Source organism: Taudactylus pleione, unplaced genomic scaffold (assembly GCF_031769625.1).
Source record: "Taudactylus pleione unplaced genomic scaffold, aTauple2 ptg000317l, whole genome shotgun sequence".
NCBI classification, from domain to species: Eukaryota; Metazoa; Chordata; class Amphibia; order Anura; family Myobatrachidae; genus Taudactylus; species Taudactylus pleione.
Window position 1 is genome coordinate 5,303,157 of NW_028284718.1, and position 21,914 is coordinate 5,325,070.

At 31.7% G+C, this 21,914-nt stretch overlaps 6 non-coding genes across 6 annotated transcripts; all 6 read left to right on the forward strand.

The window, feature by feature from the left end:
• TRNAP-UGG (transfer RNA proline (anticodon UGG)) lies at positions 1-72 on the forward strand. Its single transcript has one exon. It is a non-coding gene; the product is annotated as a tRNA-Pro (tRNA).
• A 3,931-nt stretch (positions 73-4,003) lies between these two features.
• Positions 4,004-4,075, forward strand: TRNAP-UGG (transfer RNA proline (anticodon UGG)). Its single transcript has one exon. It is a non-coding gene; the product is annotated as a tRNA-Pro (tRNA).
• A 1,697-nt stretch (positions 4,076-5,772) lies between these two features.
• On the forward strand, positions 5,773-5,844 carry TRNAP-UGG (transfer RNA proline (anticodon UGG)). Its single transcript has one exon. It is a non-coding gene; the product is annotated as a tRNA-Pro (tRNA).
• Positions 5,845-9,774: 3,930 nt separating this feature from the next.
• TRNAP-UGG (transfer RNA proline (anticodon UGG)) lies at positions 9,775-9,846 on the forward strand. The gene has a single exon. It is a non-coding gene; the product is annotated as a tRNA-Pro (tRNA).
• A 3,083-nt stretch (positions 9,847-12,929) lies between these two features.
• TRNAP-UGG (transfer RNA proline (anticodon UGG)) lies at positions 12,930-13,001 on the forward strand. Its single transcript has one exon. It is a non-coding gene; the product is annotated as a tRNA-Pro (tRNA).
• A 2,159-nt stretch (positions 13,002-15,160) lies between these two features.
• On the forward strand, positions 15,161-15,232 carry TRNAP-UGG (transfer RNA proline (anticodon UGG)). The gene has a single exon. It is a non-coding gene; the product is annotated as a tRNA-Pro (tRNA).
• The last annotated feature ends 6,682 nt before the right edge of the window (positions 15,233-21,914 follow it).

Sequence of the window (21,914 nt, forward strand, 5' to 3'; positions counted from 1 at the left end):
GGCTCGTTAGTCTAGGGGTATGATTCTCGCTTTGGGTGCGAGAGGTCCCGGGTTCAAATCCCGGACGAGCCCTCTATTTCTTTTTTACGGTGCTTCTCATGGTTTATATATATCTGATTTTCTCAATTGGCTAAGTTAATAGCATCAACTGAGTTTTGTTTTTGCCATACTCCCAATAGAATTTGTACATACTTATGAATCTTGCCTTCATCATTTTTCAATTGCCTTTCTTCTAGTTATGCATGATTTAAACATAGCTTTTGACAAGTCTTGGGTTTTATCGATCAGACAAGTCCAAACTCTGTAGCCATTTTTAAATCTTGTCACTGCACTTTCCAAATAAGCACACAAAGAAAACTATCAATAGAATGTTACGGAAACATATTAGTTGTTCTAAAAATAAGAGCATACTTATTCAAATTTCAACTGTATTGTGGTATATTAGGAAAACTGCAGGTTCCCTACTGTCTAGATAGCTTTGAATGTTTTAAAAGAATAGTCTCATTTTAAAACACAAAAAGTTCAAAAATGAAATTGCAAGGTTTTCTTTTGCCTTTCTTTTGTTTCTGGAAGCATGATTTGTACATTGCATATGACAAGTCTTTAGCTTCGTCCATGAGAGAAGTCCAAACTCTGGAGGCACTCACAAATCTTGTCCCTGCACTTTTCCTATATGCATATTTAGAAAACTATCTACTGGACCATAAGGAAATATTTTATTTATTCTACAAATTCATTTTTACATAAATGTATATGGTGTTTTTAAAAACAAAAAGCTATTTTCTTTAAATCAATTGAAAAATCAATAGAAAAATGTTCAGGTAGGTGGCTTGTTGGTCTAGGGTTAAGATTCTCGCTTAGGGTGTGAGAGGTCCCAGGTACAAATCAAGGACGAGCCCAAATTTTCATTTTCTTTGACATAGTTCCATTATCTTATTGAAGTCAATTTCCTGAGTAAAATCTTCAATTGAATATTATTTTTTAAAAACTCACAAAATAGATTGGATTTACTTATTTGCACAATTGAATTTTGTTTTTTGTGAAACTGCTAAAATTATTTGTAATTACTTACCTGCACATAGCATGTGACATGTCTTGGGTTTTATCCATCAGAAAAACTCTGCTGGGCTTCATAAAACTTTGCACAGCAATTTCCAAGCAAGTATACTTAGAAAAATATTGACTATTAGGAAATATTTTATTTATGCTAATATTTCCACCTTGTATACATTAGTGACTGCTTTAAAATAATACAATTTTCACATAAAAACAGTTAAGAAATCAAATAAAACATGCTTACTTGATGATTCTATGACTCTCACTTTGAGTGCGAGAGGTCCCGGGTTCAAATCCTGGACGAGCCCAACTTTTCAGATTCTTTGACATGGTTCCATTATCTTATTGAAGTCAATTTCCTGAGTGAATTTCAACTGAATGTTGTTTTTTCAAAACTCTCAAAATAGATTGGATTTACTTATTTGCACAATTGAATTTTGTTTTTTGTCAAACTGCTAAAATTATTTGTAAGTACTTATCTGCACATAGCATGTGACATGTCTTGGGTTTTATCCATCAGAAAAACTCTGCTGGGCATCATAAAATTTTGCACAGCAATTTCCAAGCAAGTATAGTTAGAAAAATATTGACTATTAGGAAATATTTTATTTATTCTAATATTTCCACCTTGTATACATTAGTGACAGCTTTAAAATAATACAATTTTCACATAAAAACAGTTAAGAAATCATATAAAACATGCTTACTTGATGATTCTATGACTCTCACTTTGGGTGCGAGAGGTCCCGCGTTCAAATCCCGGACGAGCCCAAATTTTTAGATTCTTTGACATGGTTCCATTATCTTACTGAAGTCAATTTCCAGAGAGAATTTCAACTGAATATTGTTTTTTCAAAACTCTCAAAATAGATTGGATTTACTTATTTACACAATTGAATTTTGTTTTTTGTCAAACTGGTAAAATTATTTGTAAGTACTTATCTGCACATAGCATGTGACATGTCTTGGGTTTTATCCATCAGAAAAACTCTGCTGGGCATCATAAAACTTTGCACAGCAATTTCCAAGCAAGTATACTTAGAAAAATATTGACTATTAGGAAACATTTTATTTATGCTAATATTTCCTCCTTGTATACATTAGTGACTGCTTTAAAAGAATACCATTTTCACATAAAAACAGTTAAGAAATCAAATAAACTACACTTATTTCAGTTGTTTCGTTGGTCTAGGGGTATGATTCTCGCTTTGAGTGTGAGAGATCCCTGGTTCAAATCCCGGACAAGCCCTCTATTTCTTTTGTACGGTGCATCTCATGGTTTATATATATCTGATTTTCTCAATTGGCTAAGTCAATAGCATCAACTGAGTTTTGTTTTTGCCATACTCCCAATAGAATTTGTACATACTTATGAATCTTGCCTTCATCATTTTTCAATTGCCTTTCTTCTAGTTATGCATGATTTACACATAGCTTTTGACAAGTCTTGGGTTTTATCGATCAAACAAGTCCAAACTCTGTAGCCATTTTTAAATCTTGTCACTGCACTTTCCAAATAAGCACACAAAGAAAACTATCAATAGAATCTTACGGAAACATTTTAGTTGTTCTAAAAATAAGAGCATACTTATTCAAATTTCAACTGTATTGTGGTATATTAGGAAAACTGCAGGTTCCCTACTGTCTAGATAGCTTTGAATGTTTTAAAAGAATAGTCTCATTTTGAAACACAAAAAGTTCAAAAATGAAATTGCAAGGTTTTCTTTTGCCTTTCATCTTTGTCTGGAAGCATGATTTGTGCATTGCATATGACAAGTCTTTAGCTTCGTCCATGAGAGAAGTCCAAACTCTGGAGGCACTCACAAATCTTGTCCCTGCACTTTTCCTATATGCATACTTAGAAAACTATCTACTGGACCATAAGGAAAAATTTTATTTATTCTACAAATTCATTTTTACATAAATGTGTATGGTGTTTTTAAAAACAAAAAGCTATTTTCTTTAAATCAATTGAAAAATCAATAGAAAAATGTTCAGGTAGGTGGCCTGCAGGTCTAGGGTTATGATTCTCGCTTAGGGTGTGAGAGGTCCCAGGTTCAAATCATGGACGAGCCCAAATTTTCATTTTCTTTGACATAGTTCCATTATCTTATTGAAGTCAATTTCCTGAGTAAAATCTTCAAAAGAATATTATTTTTTAAAAACTCACAAAATAGATTGGATTTACTTATTTGCACAATTGAATTTTGTTTTTTGTCAAACTGCTAAAATTATTTGTAATTACTTACCTACACATAGCATTTGACATGTCTTGGGTTTTATCCATCAGAAAAACTCTGCTGGGCATCATAAAACTTTGCACAGCAATTTCCAAGCAAGTATACTTAGAAAAATATTGACTATTAGGAAACATTTTATTTATGCTAATATTTCCACCTTGTATACATAAGTGACTGCTTTAAAATAATACAATTTTCACATAAAAACATTTAAGAAATCAAATAAAACATGCTTACTTGATGACTCTTTGATTCTCACTTTGGGTGCGATAGGTCACGGGTTCAAATCACAGACAAGCCCACATTTTTAGATTCTTTGACATGGTTCCATTATCTTATTGAAGTCAATTTCCAGAGTGAATTTCAACTGAATATTGTTTTTTCAAAACTCTCAAAATAGATTGGATTTACTTATTTGCACAATTGAATCTTGTTTTTTGTCAAACTGCTAAAATTATTTGTAAGTACATATCTGCACATAGCATGTGACATGTCTTGGGTTTTATCCATTAGAAAAACTCTGCTGGGCATCATAAAACTTTGCACAGCAATTTCCAAGCAAGTATACTTAGAAAAATATTGACTATTAGGAAATATTTTATTTATGCTAATATTTCCACCTTGTATACATTAGTGACTGCTTTAAAAGAATACCATTTTTACATAAAAACAGTTAAGAAATCAAATAAACCACACTTATTTCAGTTGGCTCGTTGGTCTAGGGGTATGATTCTCGCTTTGGGAGCGAGAGGTCTCGGGTTCAAATCCCGGACAAGCCCTCTATTTCTTTTGTATGGTGCATCTCATGGTTTATATATATCTGATTTTCTCAATTGGCTAAGTCAATAGCATCAACTGAGTTTTGTTTTTGCCATACTCCCAATATAATTTGTACATACTTATGAATCTTGCCTTCATCATTTTTCAATTGCCTTTCTTCTATTTATGCATGATTTACACATAGCTTTTGACAAGTCTTGGGTTTTATCGATCAGACAAGTCCAAACTCTGTAGCCATTTTTAAATCTTGTCACTGCACTTTCCAAATAAGCACACAAAGAAAACTATCAATAGAATCTTACGGAAACATTTTAATTGTTCTAAAAATAAGAGCATACTTATTCAAATTTCAACTGTATTGTGGAATATTAGGAAAACTGCAGGTTCCCTACTGTCTAGATAGCTTTGAATGTTTTAAAAGAATAGTCTCATTTTGAAACACAAAAAGTTCAAAAATGAAATTGCAAGGTTTTCTTTTGGCTTTCTTCTGTGTCTGGAAGCATGATTTGTACATTGCATATGACAAGTCTTTAGCTTCGTCCATGAGAGAAGTCCAAACTCTGTAGGCACTCACAAATCTTGTCTCTGCACTTTTCCTATATGCATACTTAGAAAACTATCTACTGGACCATAAGGAAATATTTTATTTATTCTACAAATTCATTTTTACATAAATGTATATGGTGTTTTTAAAAACAAAAAGCTATTTTCTTTAAATCAATTGAAAAATCAATAGAAAAATGTTCAGGTAGGTGGCTTGTTGGTCTGGGGTTATGATTCTCGCTTAGGGTGTGAGAGGTCCCAGGTTCAAATCATGGACGAGCCCAAATTTTCAGATTCTTTTACATAGTTCCATTATCTTATTGAAGACAATTTCCTGAGTAAAATCTTCAAAAGAATATTATTTTTTAAAAACTCACAAAATAGATTGGATTTACTTATTTGCACAATTGAATTTTGTTTTTTGTCAAACTGCTAAAATTATTTGTAATTACTTACCTACACATAGCATTTGACCTGTCTTGGGTTTTATCCATCAGAAAAACTCTGCTGGGCATCATAAAACTTTGCACAGCAATTTCCAAGCAAGTATACTTAGAAAAATATTGACTATTAGGAAACATTTTATTTATGCTAATATTTCCACCTTGTATACATAAGTGACTGCTTTAAAATAATACAATTTTCACATAAAAACAGTTAAGAAATCAAATAAAACATGCTTACTTGATGACTCTATCATTCTCACTTTGGGTGCGAGAGGTCAAGGGTTCAAATCCCGGACGATCCCAAATTTTTAGATTCTTTGACATGGTTCCATTATCTTATTGAAGTCAATTTCCAGAGTGAATTTCAACTGAATATTGTTTTTTCAAAACTCTCAAAATAGATTGGATTTACTTATTTGCACAATTGAATTTTATTTTTTGTCAAACTGCTATAATTATTTGTAAGTACTTATCTGAACATAGCATGTGACATGTCTTGGGTTTTATCCATCAGAAAAACTCTGCTGGGCATCATAAAACTTTGCACAGCAATTTCCAAGCAAGTATACTTAGAAAAATATTGACTATTAGGAAATATTTTATTTATGCTAATTTTTCCTCCTTGTATACATTAGTGACTGCTTTAAAAGAACACCATTTTCACATAAAATAGTTAAGAAATCAAATAAAACAGACTTGTTTCACTTGGCTCGTTAGTCTAGGGGTATGATTCTCGCTTTGGGTGCGAGAGGTCCCGGGTTCAAATCCCGGACGAGCCCTCTATTTCTTTTGTATGGTGCATCTCATGGTTTATATATATCTGATTTTCTCAATTGGCTAAGTCAATAGCATCAACTGAGTTTTGTTTTTGCCATACTCCCAATATAATTTGTACATACTTATGAATCTTGCCTTCATCATTTTTCAATTGCCTTTCTTCTAGTTATGCATGATTTAAACATAGCTTTTGACAAGTCTTGGGTTTTATCGATCAGACAAGTCCAAACTCTGTAGCCATTTTTAAATCTTGTCACTGCACTTTCCAAATAAGCACACAAAGAAAACTATCAATAGAATGTTACGGAAACATTTTAGTTGTTCTAAAAATAAGAGCATACTTATTCAAATTTCAACTGTATTGTGGTATATTAGGAAAACTGCAGGTTCCCTACTGTCTAGATAGCTTTGAATGTTTTAAAAGAATAGTCTCATTTTAAAACACAAAAAGTTCAAAAATGAAATTGCAAGGTTTTCTTTTGCCTTTCTTTTGTTTCTGGAAGCATGATTTGTACATTGCATATGACAAGTCTTTAGCTTCGTCCATGAGAGAAGTCCAAACTCTGGAGGCACTCACAAATCTTGTCCCTGCACTTTTCCTATATGCATATTTAGAAAACTATCTACTGGACCATAAGGAAATATTTTATTTATTCTACAAATTCATTTTTACATAAATGTATATGGTGTTTTTAAAAACAAAAAGCTATTTTCTTTAAATCAATTGAAAAATCAATAGAAAAATGTTCAGGTAGGTGGCTTGTTGGTCTAGGGTTAAGATTCTCGCTTAGGGTGTGAGAGGTCCCAGGTACAAATCAAGGACGAGCCCAAATTTTCAGATTCTTTGACATAGTTCCATTATCTTATTGAAGTCAATTTCCTGAGTAAAATCTTCAATTGAATATTATTTTTTAAAAACTCACAAAATAGATTGGATTTACTTATTTGCACAATTGAATTTTGTTTTTTGTCAAACTGCTAAAATTATTTGTAATTACTTACCTGCACATAGCATGTGACATGTCTTGGGTTTTATCCATCAGAAAAACTCTGCTGGGCTTCATAAAACTTTGCACAGCAATTTCCAAGCAAGTATACTTAGAAAAATATTGACTATTAGGAAATATTTTATTTATGCTAATATTTCCACCTTGTATACATTAGTGACTGCTTTAAAATAATACAATTTTCACATAAAAACAGTTAAGAAATCAAATAAAACATGCTTACTTGATGATTCTATGACTCTCACTTTGAGTGCGAGAGGTCCCGGGTTCAAATCCTGGACGAGCCCAACTTTTCAGATTCTTTGACATGGTTCCATTATCTTATTGAAGTCAATTTCCTGAGTGAATTTCAACTGAATGTTGTTTTTTCAAAACTCTCAAAATAGATTGGATTTACTTATTTGCACAATTGAATTTTGTTTTTTGTCAAACTGCTAAAATTATTTGTAAGTACTTATCTGCACATAGCATGTGACATGTCTTGGGTTTTATCCATCAGAAAAACTCTGCTGGGCATCATAAAATTTTGCACAGCAATTTCCAAGCAAGTATAGTTAGAAAAATATTGACTATTAGGAAATATTTTATTTATTCTAATATTTCCACCTTGTATACATTAGTGACAGCTTTAAAATAATACAATTTTCACATAAAAACAGTTAAGAAATCATATAAAACATGCTTACTTGATGATTCTCTGACTCTCACTTTGGGTGCGAGAGGTCACGCGTTCAAATCCCGGACGAGCCCAAATTTTTAGATTCTTTGACATGGTTCCATTATCTTACTGAAGTCAATTTCCAGAGAGAATTTCAACTGAATATTGTTTTTTCAAAACTCTCAAAATAGATTGGATTTACTTATTTGCACAATTGAATTTTGTTTTTTGTCAAACTGGTAAAATTATTTGTAAGTACTTATCTGCACATAGCATGTGACATGTCTTGGGTTTTATCCATCAGAAAAACTCTGCTGGGCATCATAAAACTTTGCACAGCAATTTCCAAGCAAGTATACTTAGAAAAATATTGACTATTAGGAAACATTTTATTTATGCTAATATTTCCTCCTTGTATACATTAGTGACTGCTTTAAAAGAATACCATTTTCACATAAAAACAGTTAAGAAATCAAATAAACTACACTTATTTCAGTTGTTTCGTTGGTCTAGGGGTATGATTCTCGCTTTGAGTGTGAGAGATCCCTGGTTCAAATCCCGGACAAGCCCTCTATTTCTTTTGTACGGTGCATCTCATGGTTTATATATATCTGATTTTCTCAATTGGCTAAGTCAATAGCATCAACTGAGTTTTGTTTTTGCCATACTCCCAATAGAATTTGTACATACTTATGAATCTTGCCTTCATCATTTTTCAATTGCCTTTCTTCTATTTATGCATGATTTACACATAGCTTTTGACAAGTCTTGGGTTTTATCGATCAGACAAGTCCAAACTCTGTAGCCATTTTAAAATCTTGTCACTGCACTTTCCAAATAAGCACACAAAGAAAACTATCAATAGAATCTTACGGAAACATTTTAGTTGTTCTAAAAATAAGAGCATACTTATTCAAATTTCAACTGTATTGTGGAATATTAGGAAAACTGCAGGTTCCCTACTGTCTAGATAGCTTTGGATGTTTTAAAAGAATAGTCTCATTTTGAAACACAAAAAGTTCAAAAATGAAATTGCAAGGTTTTCTTTTGCCTTTCTTCTGTGTCTGGAAGCAGGATTTGTACATTGCATATGACAAGTCTTTAGCTTTGTCCATGAGAGAAGTCCAAACTCTGTAGGCACTCACAAATCTTGTCCCTGCACTTTTCCTATATGCATACTTAGAAAACTATCTACTGGACCATAAGGAAATATTTTATTTATTCTACAAATTCATTTTTACATAAATGTATATGGTGTTTTTAAAAACAAAAAGCTATTTTCATTAAATCAATTGAAAAATCAATAGAAAAATGTTCAGGTAGGTGGCTTGTTGGTCTAGGGTTAAGATTCTCACTTAGGGTGTGAGAGGTCCCAGGTTCAAATCATGGACGAGCCCAAATTTTCAGATTCTTTGACATAGTTCCATTATCTTATTGAAGACAATTTCCTGAGTAAAATCTTCAAAAGAATATTATTTTTTAAAAACTCACAAAATAGATTGGATTTACTTATTTGCACAATTGAATTTTGTTTTTTGTCAAACTGCTAAAATTATTTGTAATTACTTACCTACACATAGCATTTGACTTGTCTTGGGTTTTATCCATCAGAAAAACTCTGCTGGGCATCATAAAACTTTGCACAGCAATTTCCAAGCAAGTATACTTAGAAAAATATTGACTATTAGGAAACATTTTATTTATGCTAATATTTCCACCTTGTATACATAAGTGACTGCTTTAAAATAATACAATTTTCACATAAAAACAGTTAAGAAATCAAATAAAACATGCTTACTTGATGACTCTATCATTCTCACTTTGGGTGCGAGAGGTCAAGGGTTCAAATCCCGGAAGATCCCAAATTTTTAGATTCTTTGACATGGTTCCATTATCTTATTGAAGTCAATTTCCAGAGTGAATTTCAACTGAATATTGTTTTTTCAAAACTCTCAAAATAGATTGTATTTATTTATTTGCACAATTGAATTTTGTTTTTTGTCAAACTGCTATAATTATTTGTAAGTACTTATTTGAACATAGCATGTGACATGTCTTGGGTTTTATCCATCAGAAAAACTCTGCTGGGCATCATAAAACTTTGCACAGCAATTTCCAAGCAAGTATACTTAGAAAAATATTGACTATTAGGAAATATTTTATTTATGCTAATTTTTCCTCCTTGTATACATTAGTGACTGCTTTAAAAGAACACCATTTTCACATAAAATAGTTAAGAAATCAAATAAAACAGACTTGTTTCAGTTGGCTCGTTAGTCTAGGGGTATGATTCTCGCTTTGGGTGCGAGAGGTCCCGGGTTCAAATCCCGGACGAGCCCTCTATTTCTTTTTTACGGTGCTTCTCATGGTTTATATATATCTGATTTTCTCAATTGGCTAAGTTAATAGCATCAACTGAGTTTTGTTTTTGCTATACTCCCAATAGAATTTGTACATACTTATGAATCTTGCCTTCATCATTTTTCAATTGCCTTTCTTCTATTTATGCATGATTTAAACATAGCTTTTGACAAGTCTTGGGTTTTATCGATCAGACAAGTCCAAACTCTGTAGCCATTTTTAAATCTTGTCACTGCACTTTCCAAATAAGCACACAAAGAAAACTATCAATAGAATCTTACGGAAACATTTTAGTTGTTCTAAAAATAAGAGCATACTTATTCAAATTTCAACTGTATTGTGGTATATTAGGAAAACTGCAGGTTCCCTACTGTCTATATAGCTTTGAATGTTTTAAAAGAATAGTCTCATTTTAAAACACAAAAAGTTCAAAAATGAAATTGCAAGGTTTTCTTTTGCCTTTCTTTTGTTTCTGGAAGCATGATTTGTACATTGCATATGACAAGTCTTTAGCTTCGTCCATGAGAGAAGTCCAAACTCTGGAGGCACTCACAAATCTTGTCCCTGCACTTTTCCTATATGCATATTTAGAAAACTATCTACTGGACCATAAGGAAATATTTTATTTATTCTACAAATTCATTTTTACATAAATGTATATGGTGTTTTTAAAAACAAAAAGCTATTTTCATTAAATCAATTGAAAAATCAATAGAAAAATGTTCAGGTAGGTGGCTTGTTGGTCTAGGGTTAAGATTCTCGCTTAGGGTGTGAGAGGTCCCAGGTACAAATCAAGGACGAGCCCAAATTTTCAGATTCTTTGACATAGTTCCATTATCTTATTGAAGTCAATTTCCTGAGTAAAATCTTCAATTGAATATTATTTTTTAAAAACTCACAAAATAGATTGGATTTACTTATTTGCACAATTGAATTTTGTTTTTTGTGAAACTGCTAAAATTATTTGTAATTACTTACCTGCACATAGCATGTGACATGTCTTGGGTTTTATCCATCAGAAAAACTCTGCTGGGCTTCATAAAACTTTGCACAGCAATTTCCAAGCAAATATACTTAGAAAAATATTGACTATTAGGAAATATTTTATTTATGCTAATATTTCCACCTTGTATACATTAGTGACTGCTTTAAAATAATACAATTTTCACATAAAAACAGTTAAGAAATCAAATAAAACATGCTTACTTGATGACTCTATCATTCTCACTTTGGGTGCGAGAGGTCACGGGTTCAAATCCCGGACGAGCCCAAATTTTTAGATTCTTTGACATGGTTCCATTATCTTATTGAAGTCAATTTCCAGAGTGAATTTCAACTGAATATTGTTTTTTCAAAACTCTCAAAATAGATTGGATTTACTTATTTGCACAATTGAATTTTGTTTTTTGTCAAACTGCTAAAATTATTTGTAATTACTTACCTGCACATAGCATGTGACATGTCTTGGGTTTTATCCATCAGAAATACTCTGCTGGGCATCATAAAACTTTGCACAGCAATTTCCAAGCAAATATACTTAGAAAAATATTGACTATTAGGAAATATTTTATTTATGCTAATATTTCCACCTTGTATACATTAGTGACTGCTTTAAAATAATACAATTTTCACATAAAAACAGTTAAGAAATCAAATAAAACATGCTTACTTGATGACTCTATCATTCTCACTTTGGGTGCGAGAGGTCATGGGTTCAACTCCCGGACGTGCCCAAATTTTTAGATTCTTTGACATGGTTCCATTATCTTATTGAAGTCAATTTCCAGAGTGAATTTCAACTGAATATTGTTTTTCAAAACTCTCAAAATAGATTGGATTTACTTATTTGCACAATTAAATTTTGTTTTTTGTCAAACTGCTAAAATTATTTGTAAGTACTTATCTGAACATAGCATGTGACATATCTTGGGTTTTATCCATCAGAAAAACTCTGCTGGGCATCATAAAACTTTGCACAGCAATTTCCAAGCAAGTATACTTAGAAAAATATTGACTATTAGGAAATATTTTATTTATGCTATTATTTCCACCTTGTATACATTAGTGACTGCTTTAAAATAATAAAATTTTCACATAAAAACAGTAAAGAAATCAAATAAAACATGCTTATTTGATGACTCTATCATTCTCACTTTGGGTGCGAGAGGTCACGGGTTCAAATCCCGGACGAGCCCAAATTTTTAGATTCTTTGACATGGTTCCATTATCTTATTGAAGTCAATTTCCAGAGTGAATTTCAACTGAATATTGTTTTTTCAAAACTCTCAAAATAGATTGGATTTACTTATTTGCACAATTGAATTTTGTTTTTTGTCAAACTGCTAAAATTATTTGTAATTACTTACATACACATAGCATGTGACATGTCTTGGGTTTTATCCATCAGAAATACTCTGCTGGGCATCATAAAACTTTGCACAGCAATTTCCAAGCAAGTATACTTAGAAAAATATTGACTATTAGGAAATATTTTATTTATGCTATTATTTCCACCTTGTATACATTAGTGACTGCTTTACAATAATACAATTTTCACATAAAAACAGTTAAGAAATCAAATAAAACATGCTTTTGATGACTCTATCATTCTCACTTTGGGTGCGAGAGGTCACGGGTTCAAATCCCGGACGAGCCCAAATTTTTAGATTCTTTGACATGGTTCCATTATCTTATTGAAGTCAATTTCCAGAGTGAATTTCAACTGAATATTGTTTTTTCAAAACTCTCAAAATAGATTGGATTTACTTATTTGCACAATTGAATTTTGTTTTTTGTCAAACTGCTAAAACTATTTGTAAGTACTTATCTGAACATAGCATGTGACATGTCTTGGGTTTTATCCATCAGAAAATCTCTGCTGGGCATCATAAAACTTTGCACAGCAATTTCCAAGCAAGTATACTTAGAAAAATATTGACTATTAGGAAATATTTTATTTATGCTAATTTTTCCTCCTTGTATACATTAGTGACTGCTTTAAAAGAACACCATTTTCACATAAAATAGTTAAGAAATCAAATAAAACAGACTTGTTTCAGTTGGCTCGTTAGTCTAGGGGTATGATTCTCGCTTTGGGTGCGAGAGGTCCCGGGTTCAAATCCCGGATGACCCCTCTATTTCGTTTTTATACCCCTCTCATGGTTTATATATATCTGATTTTCTCAATTGGCTAAGTTAATAGCATCAACTGAGTTTTGTTTTTGCCATACTCCCAATAGAATTTGTACATACTTATGAATTTTGCCTTCATCATTTTTCAATTGCCTTTCTTCTATTTATGCATGATTTACACATAGCTTTTGACAAGTCTTGGGTTTTATCGATCAGACAAGTCCAAACTCTGTAGCCATTTTTAAATCTTGTCACTGCACTTTCCAAATAAGCACACAAAGAAAACTATCAATAGAATCTTACGGAAACATTTTAGTTGTTCTAAAAATAAGAGCATACTTATTCAAATTTCAACTGTATTGTAGAATATTAGGAAACCTGCAGGTTCCCTACTGTCTAGATAGCTTTGAATGTTTTAAAAGAATAGTCTCATTTTGAAACACAAAAAGTTCAAAAATGAAATTGCAAGGTTTTCTTTTGCCTTTCTTCTGTGTCTGGAAGCATGATTTGTACATTGCATATGACAAGTCTTTAGCTTTGTCCATGAGAGAAGTCCAAACTCTGTAGGCACTCACAAATCTTGTCCCTGCACTTTTCCTATATGCATACTTAGAAAACTATCTACTGGACCATAAGGAAAAATTTTATTTATTCTACAAATTCATTTTTACATAAATGTATATGGTGTTTTTAAAAACAAAAAGCTATTTTCTTTAAATCAATTGAAAAATCAATAGAAAAATGTTCAGGTAGGTGGCTTGTTGGTCTAGGGTTAAGATTCTCGCTTAGGGTGTGAGAGGTCCCAGGTTCAAATCATGGACGAGCCCAAATTTTCAGATTCTTTGACTTAGTTTCATTATCTTATTGAAGTCAATTTCATTGGTAAAATCTTCAATTGAATATTATTTTTTAAAACTCACAAAATAGATTGGATTTACTTATTTGCACAATTGAATTTTGTTTTTTGTCAAACTGCTAAAATTATTTGTAATTACTTACCTGCACATAGCATGTGACATGTCTTGGGTTTTATCCATCAGAAAAACTCTGCTGGGCATCATAAAACTTTGCACAGCAATTTCCAAGCAAGTATACTTAGAAAAATATTGACTATTAGGAAATATTTTATTTATGCTAATATTTCCACCTTGTATACATTAGTGACTGCTTTAAAATAATACAATTTTCACATAAAAACAGTTAAGAAATCAAATAAAACATGCTTACTTGATGACTCTATCATTCCCACTTTGGGTGCGAGAGGTCACGGGTTCAAATCCCGGAAGAGCCCAAATTTTTAGATTCTTTGACATGGTTCCATTATCTTATTGAAGTCAATTTCCAGAGTGAATTTCAACTGAATATTGTTTTTTCAAAACTCTCAAAATAGATTGGATTTACTTATTTGCACAATTGTATTTTGTTTTTTGTCAAACTGCTAAAATTATTTGTAATTACTTTCCTGCACATAGCATGTGACATGTGTTGGGTTTTATCCATCAGAAAAACTCTGCTGGGCATCATAAAACTTTGCACAGCAATTTCCAAGCAAGTATACTTAGAAAAATATTGACTATTAGGAAATATTTTATTTATGCTAATATTTCCACCTTGTATACATTAGTGACTGCTTTAAAATAATACAATTTTCACATAAAAACAGTTAAGAAATCAAATAAAACATGCTTACTTGATGACTCTATCATTCTCACTTTGGGTGCGAGAGGTCATGGGTTCAAATCCCAGACGAGCCCTAATTTTTATATTCTTTGACATGGTTCCATTATCTTATTGAAGTCAATTTCCAGAGTGAATTTCAACTGAATATTGTTTTTTCAAAACTCTCAAAATAGATTGGATTTACTTATTTGCACAATTGAATTTTGTTTTTTTGTCAAACTGCTATAATTATTTGTAAGTACTTATCTGAACATAGCATGTGACATGTCTTGGGTTTTATCCATCAGAAAAACTCTGCTGGGCATCATAAAACTTTGCACAGCAATTTCCAAGCAAGTATACTTAGAAAAATATTGACTATTAGGAAATATTTTATTTATGCTAATATTTCCACCTTGTATACATTAGTGACTGCTTTAAAAGAACACCATTTTCACATAAAATAGTTAAGAAATCAAATAAAACAGGCTTGTTTCAGTTGGCTCGTTAGTCTAGGGGTATGATTCTCGCTTTGGGTGCGAGAGGTCCCGGGTTCAAATCCAGGACGAGCCCTCTATTTCTTTTTTACGGTGCTTCTCATGGTTTATATATATCTGATTTTCTCAATTGGCTAAGTTAATAGCATCAACTGAGTTTTGTTTTTGCCATACTCCCAATAGAATTTGTACATACTTATGAATCTTGCCTTCATCATTTTTCAATTGCCTTTCTTCTAGTTATGCATGATTTACACATAGCTTTTGACAAGTCTTGGGTTTTATCGATCAGACAAGTCCAAACTCTGTAGCCATTTTTAAATCTTGTCACTGCACTTTCCAAATAAGCACACAAAGAAAACTATCAATAGAATCTTACGGTACATTTTAGTTGTTCTAAAAATAAGAGCATACTTATTCAAATTTCAACTGTATTGTGGTATATTAGGAAAACTGCAGGTTCCCTACTGTCTAGATAGCTTTGAATGTTTTAAAAGAATAGTCTCATTTTGAAACACAAAAAGTTCAAAAATGAAATTGAAAGGTTTTCTTTTGCCTTTCTTCTGTGTCTGGAAGCATGATTTGTACATTGCATATGACAAGTCTTTAGCTTCATCCATGAGAGAAGTCCAAACTCTGGAGGCACTCACAAATCTTGTCCCTGCACTTTTCCTATATGCATACTTAGAAAACTATCTACTGGACCATAAGGAAATATTTTATTTATTCTACAAATTCATTTTTACATAAATGTATATGGTGTTTTTAAAAACAAAAAGCTATTTTCATTAAATCAATTGAAAAATCAATAGAAAAATGTTCAGGTATGTGGCTTGTTGGTCTAGGGTTAAGATTCTCGCTTAGGGTGTGAGAGGTCCCAGGTTCAAATCATGGACGAACCCAAATTTTCAGATTCTTTTACATAGTTCCATTATCTTATTGAAGTCAATTTCCAGAGTGAATTTCAACTGAATATTGTTTTTTCAAAACTCTCAAAATAGATTGGATTTACTTATTTGCACAATTGAATTTTGTTTTTTGTCAAACTGCTAAAATTATTTGTAATTACTTACCTGCACATAGCATGTGACATGTCTTGGGTTTTATCCATCAGAAATACTCTGCTGGGCATCATAAAACTTTGCACAGCAATTTCCAAGCAAGTATACTTAGAAAAATATTGACTATTAGGAAATATTTTATTTATGCTAATATTTCCACCTTGTATACATTAGTGACTGCTTTAAAATAATACAATTTTCACATAAAAACAGTTAAGAAATCAAATAAAACATGCTTACTTGATGACTCTATCATTCTCACTTTGGGTGCGAAAGGTCATGGGTTCAAATCCCGGACGTGCCCAAATTTTTAGATTCTTTGACATGGTTCCATTATCTTATTGAAGTCAATTTCCAGAGTGAATTTCAACTGAATATTGTTTTTTCAAAACTCTCAAAATAGATTGGATTTACTTATTTGCACAATTAAATTTTGTTTTTTGTCAAACTGCTAAAATTATTTGTAAGTACTTATCTGAACATAGCATGTGACATATCTTGGGTTTTATCCATCAGAAAAACTCTGCTGGGCATCATAAAACTTTGCACAGCAATTTCCAAGCAAGTATAGTTAGAAAAATATTGACTATTAGGAAATATTTTATTTATGCTATTATTTCCACCTTGTATACATTAGTGACTGCTTTAAAATAATAAAATTTTCACATAAAAACAGTAAAGAAATCAAATAAAACATGTTTATTTGATGACTCTATCATTCTCACTTTGGGTGCGAGAGGTCACGGGTTCAAATCCCGGACGAGCCCAAATTTTTAGATTCTTTGACATGGTTCCTTTATCTTATTGAAGTCAATTTCCAGAGTGAATTTCAACTGAATATTGTTTTTTCAAAACTCTCAAAATAGATTGGATTTACTTATTTGCACAATTGAATTTTGTTTTTTGTCAAACTGCTAAAATTATTTGTAAGTACTTATCTGAACATAGCATGTGACATGTCTTGGGTTTTATCCATCAGAAAAACTCTGCTGGGCATCATAAAACTTTGCACAGCAATTTCCAAGCAAGTATACTTAGAAAAATATTGACTATTAGGAAATATTTTATTTATGCTAATTTTTCCTCCTTGTATACATTAGTGACTGCTTTAAAAGAACACCATTTTCACATAAAATAGTTAAGAAATCAAATAAAACAGACTTGTTTCAGTTGGCTCGTTAGTCTAGGGGTATGATTCTCGCTTTGGGTGTGAGAGGTCCCAGGTTCAAATCCCGGACGACCCCTCTATTTCGTTTTTATGGTGCTTCTCATGGTTTATATATATCTGATTTTCTCAATTGGCTAAGTTAATAGCATCAACTGAGTTTTGTTTTTGCCATACTCCCAATAGAATTTGTACATACTTATGAATCTTGCCTTCATCATTTTTCAATTGCCTTTCTTCTATTTATGCATGATTTACACATAGCTTTTGACAAGTCTTGGGTTTTATCGATCAGACAAGTCCAAACTCTGTAGCCATTTTTAAATCTTGTCACTGCACTTTCCAAATAAGCACACAAAGAAAACTATCAATAGAATCTTACGGAAACATTTTAGTTGTTCTAAAAATAAGAGCATACTTATTCAAATTTCAACTGTATTGTAGAATATTAGGAAACCTGCAGGTTCCCTACTGTCTAGATAGCTTTGAATGTTTTAAAAGAATAGTCTCATTTTGAAACACAAAAAGTTCAAAAATGAAATTGCAAGGTTTTCTTTTGCCTTTCTTCTGTGTCTGGAAGCATGATTTGTACATTGCATATGACAAGTCTTTAGCTTTGTCCATGAGAGAAGTCCAAACTCTGGAGGCACTCACAAATCTTGTCCCTGCACTTTTCCTATATGCATACTTAGAAAACTATCTACTGGACCATAAGGAAATATTTTATTTATTCTACAAATTCATTTTTACATAAATGTATATGGTGTTTTTAAAAACAAAAAGCTATTTTCATTAAATCAATTGAAAAATCAATAGAAAAATGTTCAGGTAGGTGGCTTGTTGGTCTAGGGTTAAGATTCTCGCTTAGAGTGTGAGAGGTCCCAGGTTCAAATCATGGACGAGCCCAAATTTTCAGATTCTTTTACATAGTTCCATTATCTTATTGAATACATTTTCCTGAGTAAAATCTTCAAATGAATATTATTTTTTAAAAACTCACAAAATTGATTGGATTTACTTATTTGCACAATTGAATTTTGTTTTTTGTCAAACTGCTAAAATTATTTGTAATTACTTACCTGCACATAGCATGTGACATGTCTTGGGTTTTATCCATCAGAAAAACTCTGCTGGGCATCATAAAACTTTGCACAGCAATTTCCAAGCAAGCATACTTAGAAAAATATTGACTATTAGGAAATATTTTATTTATGCTAATATTTCCACCTTGTATACATTAGTGACTGCTTTAAAATAATACAATTTTCACATAAAAACAGTTAAGAAATCAAATAAAACATGCTTACTTGATGACTCTATCATTCCCACTTTGGGTGCGAGAGGTCACGGGTTCAAATCCCGGAAGAGCCCAAATTTTTAGATTCTTTGACATGGTTCCATTATCTTATTGAAGTCAATTTCCAGAGTGAATTTCAACTGAATATTGTTTTTTCAAAACTCTCAAAATAGATTGGATTTACTTATTTGCACAATTGTATTTTGTTTTTTGTCAAACTGCTAAAATTATTTGTAATTACTTACCTGCACATAGCACGTGACATGTCTTGGGTTTTATCCGTCAGAAAAACTCTGCTGGGCATCATAAAACTTTGCACAGCAATTTCCAAGCAAGTATACTTAGAAAAATATTGACTATTAGGAAATATTTTATTTATGCTAATATTTCCACCTTGTATACATTAGTGACTGCTTTAAAATAATACAATTTTCACATAAAAACAGTTAAGAAATCAAATAAAACATGCTTACTTGATGACTCTATCATTCTCACTTTGGGTGCGAGAGGTCACGGGTTCAAATCCCGGACGAGCCCAAATTTTTAGATTCTTTGACATTTTTCCATTATCTTATTGAAGTCAATTTCCAGAGTGAATTTCAACTGAATATTGTTTTTTCAAAACTCGCAAAATAGATTGGATTTACTTATTTGCACAATTGAATTTTGTTTTTTGTCAAACTGCTAAAATTATTTGTAATTACTTACCTGCACATAGCATGTGACATGTCTTGGGTTTTATCCATCAGAAAAACTCTGCTGGGCATCATAAAACTTTGCACAGCAATTTCCAAGCAAGTATACTTAGAAAAATATTGACTATTAGGAAATATTTTATTTATGCTAATATTTCCACCTTGTATACATTAGTGACTGCTTTAAAATAATACAATTTTCACATAAAAACAGTTAAGAAATCAAATAAAACATGCTTACTTGATGACTCTATCATTCTCACTTTGGGTGCGAGAGGTCACGGGTTCAAATCCCGGACGTGCCCAAATTTTTAGATTCTTTGACATGGTTCCATTATCTTATTGAAGTCAATTTCCAGAGTGAATTTCAACTGAATATTGTTTTTTCAAAACTCTCAAAATAGATTGGATTTACTTATTTGCACAATTAAATTTTGTTTTTTGTCAAACTGCTAAAATTATTTGTAAGTACTTATCTGAACATAGCATGTGACATGTCTTGGGTTTTATCCATCAGAAAAACTCTGCTGGGCATCATAAAACTTTGCACAGCAATTTCCAAGCAAGTATACTTAGAAAAATATTGACTATTAGGAAATATTTTATTTATGCTATTATTTCCACCTTGTATACATTAGTGACTGCTTTAAAATAATACAATTTTCACATAAAAACAGTTAAGAAATCAAATAAAACATGCTTATTTGATGACTCTATCATTCTCACTTTGGGTGCGAGAGGTCACGGGTTCAAATCCCGGATGAGCCCAAATTTTTAGATTCTTTGACATGGTTCCATTATCTGATTGAAGTCAATTTCCAGAGTGAATTTCAACTGAATATTGCTTTTTCAAAACTCTCAAAATAGATTGGATTTACTTATTTGCACAATTGAATTTTGTTTTTTGTCAAACTGCTAAAATTATTTGTAAGTACTTATCTGAACATAGCATGTGACATGTCTTGGGTTTTATCCATCAGAAAAACTCTGCTGGGCATCATAAAACTTTGCACAGCAATTTCCAAGCAAGTATACTTAGAAAAATATTGACTATTAGGAAATATTTTATTTATGCTAATTTTTCCTCCTTGTATACATTAGTGACTGCTTTAAAAGAACACCATTTTCACATAAAATAGTTAAGAAATCAAATAAAACAGACTTGTTTCAGTTGGCTCGTTAGTCTAGGGGTATGATTCTCGCTTTGGGTGCGAGAGGTCCCGGGTTCAAATCCCGGACTACCCCTCTATTTCTTTTTTACGGTGCTTCTCATGGTTTATATATATCTGATTTTCTCAATTGGCTAAGTTAATAGCATCAACTGAGTTTTGTTTTTGCCATACTCCCAATAGAATTTGTACATACTTATGAATCTTGCCTTCATCATTTTTCAATTGCCTTTCTTCTAGTTATGCATGATTTACACATAGCTTTTGACAAGTCTTGGGTTTTATCGATCAGACAAGTCCAAACTCTGTAGCCATTTTTAAATCTTGTCACTGCACTTTCCAAATAAGCACACAAAGAAAACTATCAATAGAATCTTACGGAAACATTTTAGTTGTTCTAAAAATAAGAGCATACTTATTCAAATTTCAACTGTATTGTGGTATATTAGGAAAACTGCAGGTTCCCTACTGTCTAGATAGCTTTGAATGTTTTAAAAGAATAGTCTCATTTTGAAACACAAAAAGTTCAAAAATGAAATTGCAAGGTTTTCTTTTGCCTTTCTTCTGTGTCTGGAAGCATGATTTGTACATTGCATATGACAAGTCTTTAGCTTCGTCCATGAGAGAAGTCCAAACTCTGGAGGCACTCACAAATCTTGTCCCTGCACTTTTCCTATATGCATACTTAGAAAACTATCTACTGGACCATAAGGAAACATTTTATTTATTCTACAAATTCATTTTTACATAAATGTATATGATGTTTTTAAAAACAAAAAGCTATTTTCTTTAAATCAATTGAAAAATCAATAGAAAAATGTTCAGGTAGGTGGCTTTTTGGTCTAGGGTTAAGATTCTCGCTTAGGGTGTGAAAGGTCCCAGGTTCAAATCATGGACGAGCCCAAAATTTCAGATTCTTTGAAATAGTTCCATTATCTTATTGAAGTCAATTTCCTGAGTAAAATCTTCAATTGAATATTATTTTTTAAAAACTCACAAAATAGATTGGATTTACTTATTTGCACAATTGAATTTTGTTTTTTGTCAAACTGGTAAAATTATTTGTAAGTACTTATCTGCACATAGCATATGACATGTCTTGGGTTTTATCCATCAGAAAAACTCTGCTGGGCATCATAAAACTTTGCACAGCAATTTCCAAGCAAGTATACTTAGAAAAATATTGACTATTAGGAAATATTTTATTTATGCTAATATTTCCACCTTGTATACATTAGTGACTGCTTTAAAATAATACAATTTTCACATAAAAACAGTTAAGAAATCAAATAAACCATGCTTACTTGATGACTCTATCATTCTCACTTTGGGTGCGAGAGGTCACGGGTTCAAATCCCGGACGAGCCCAAA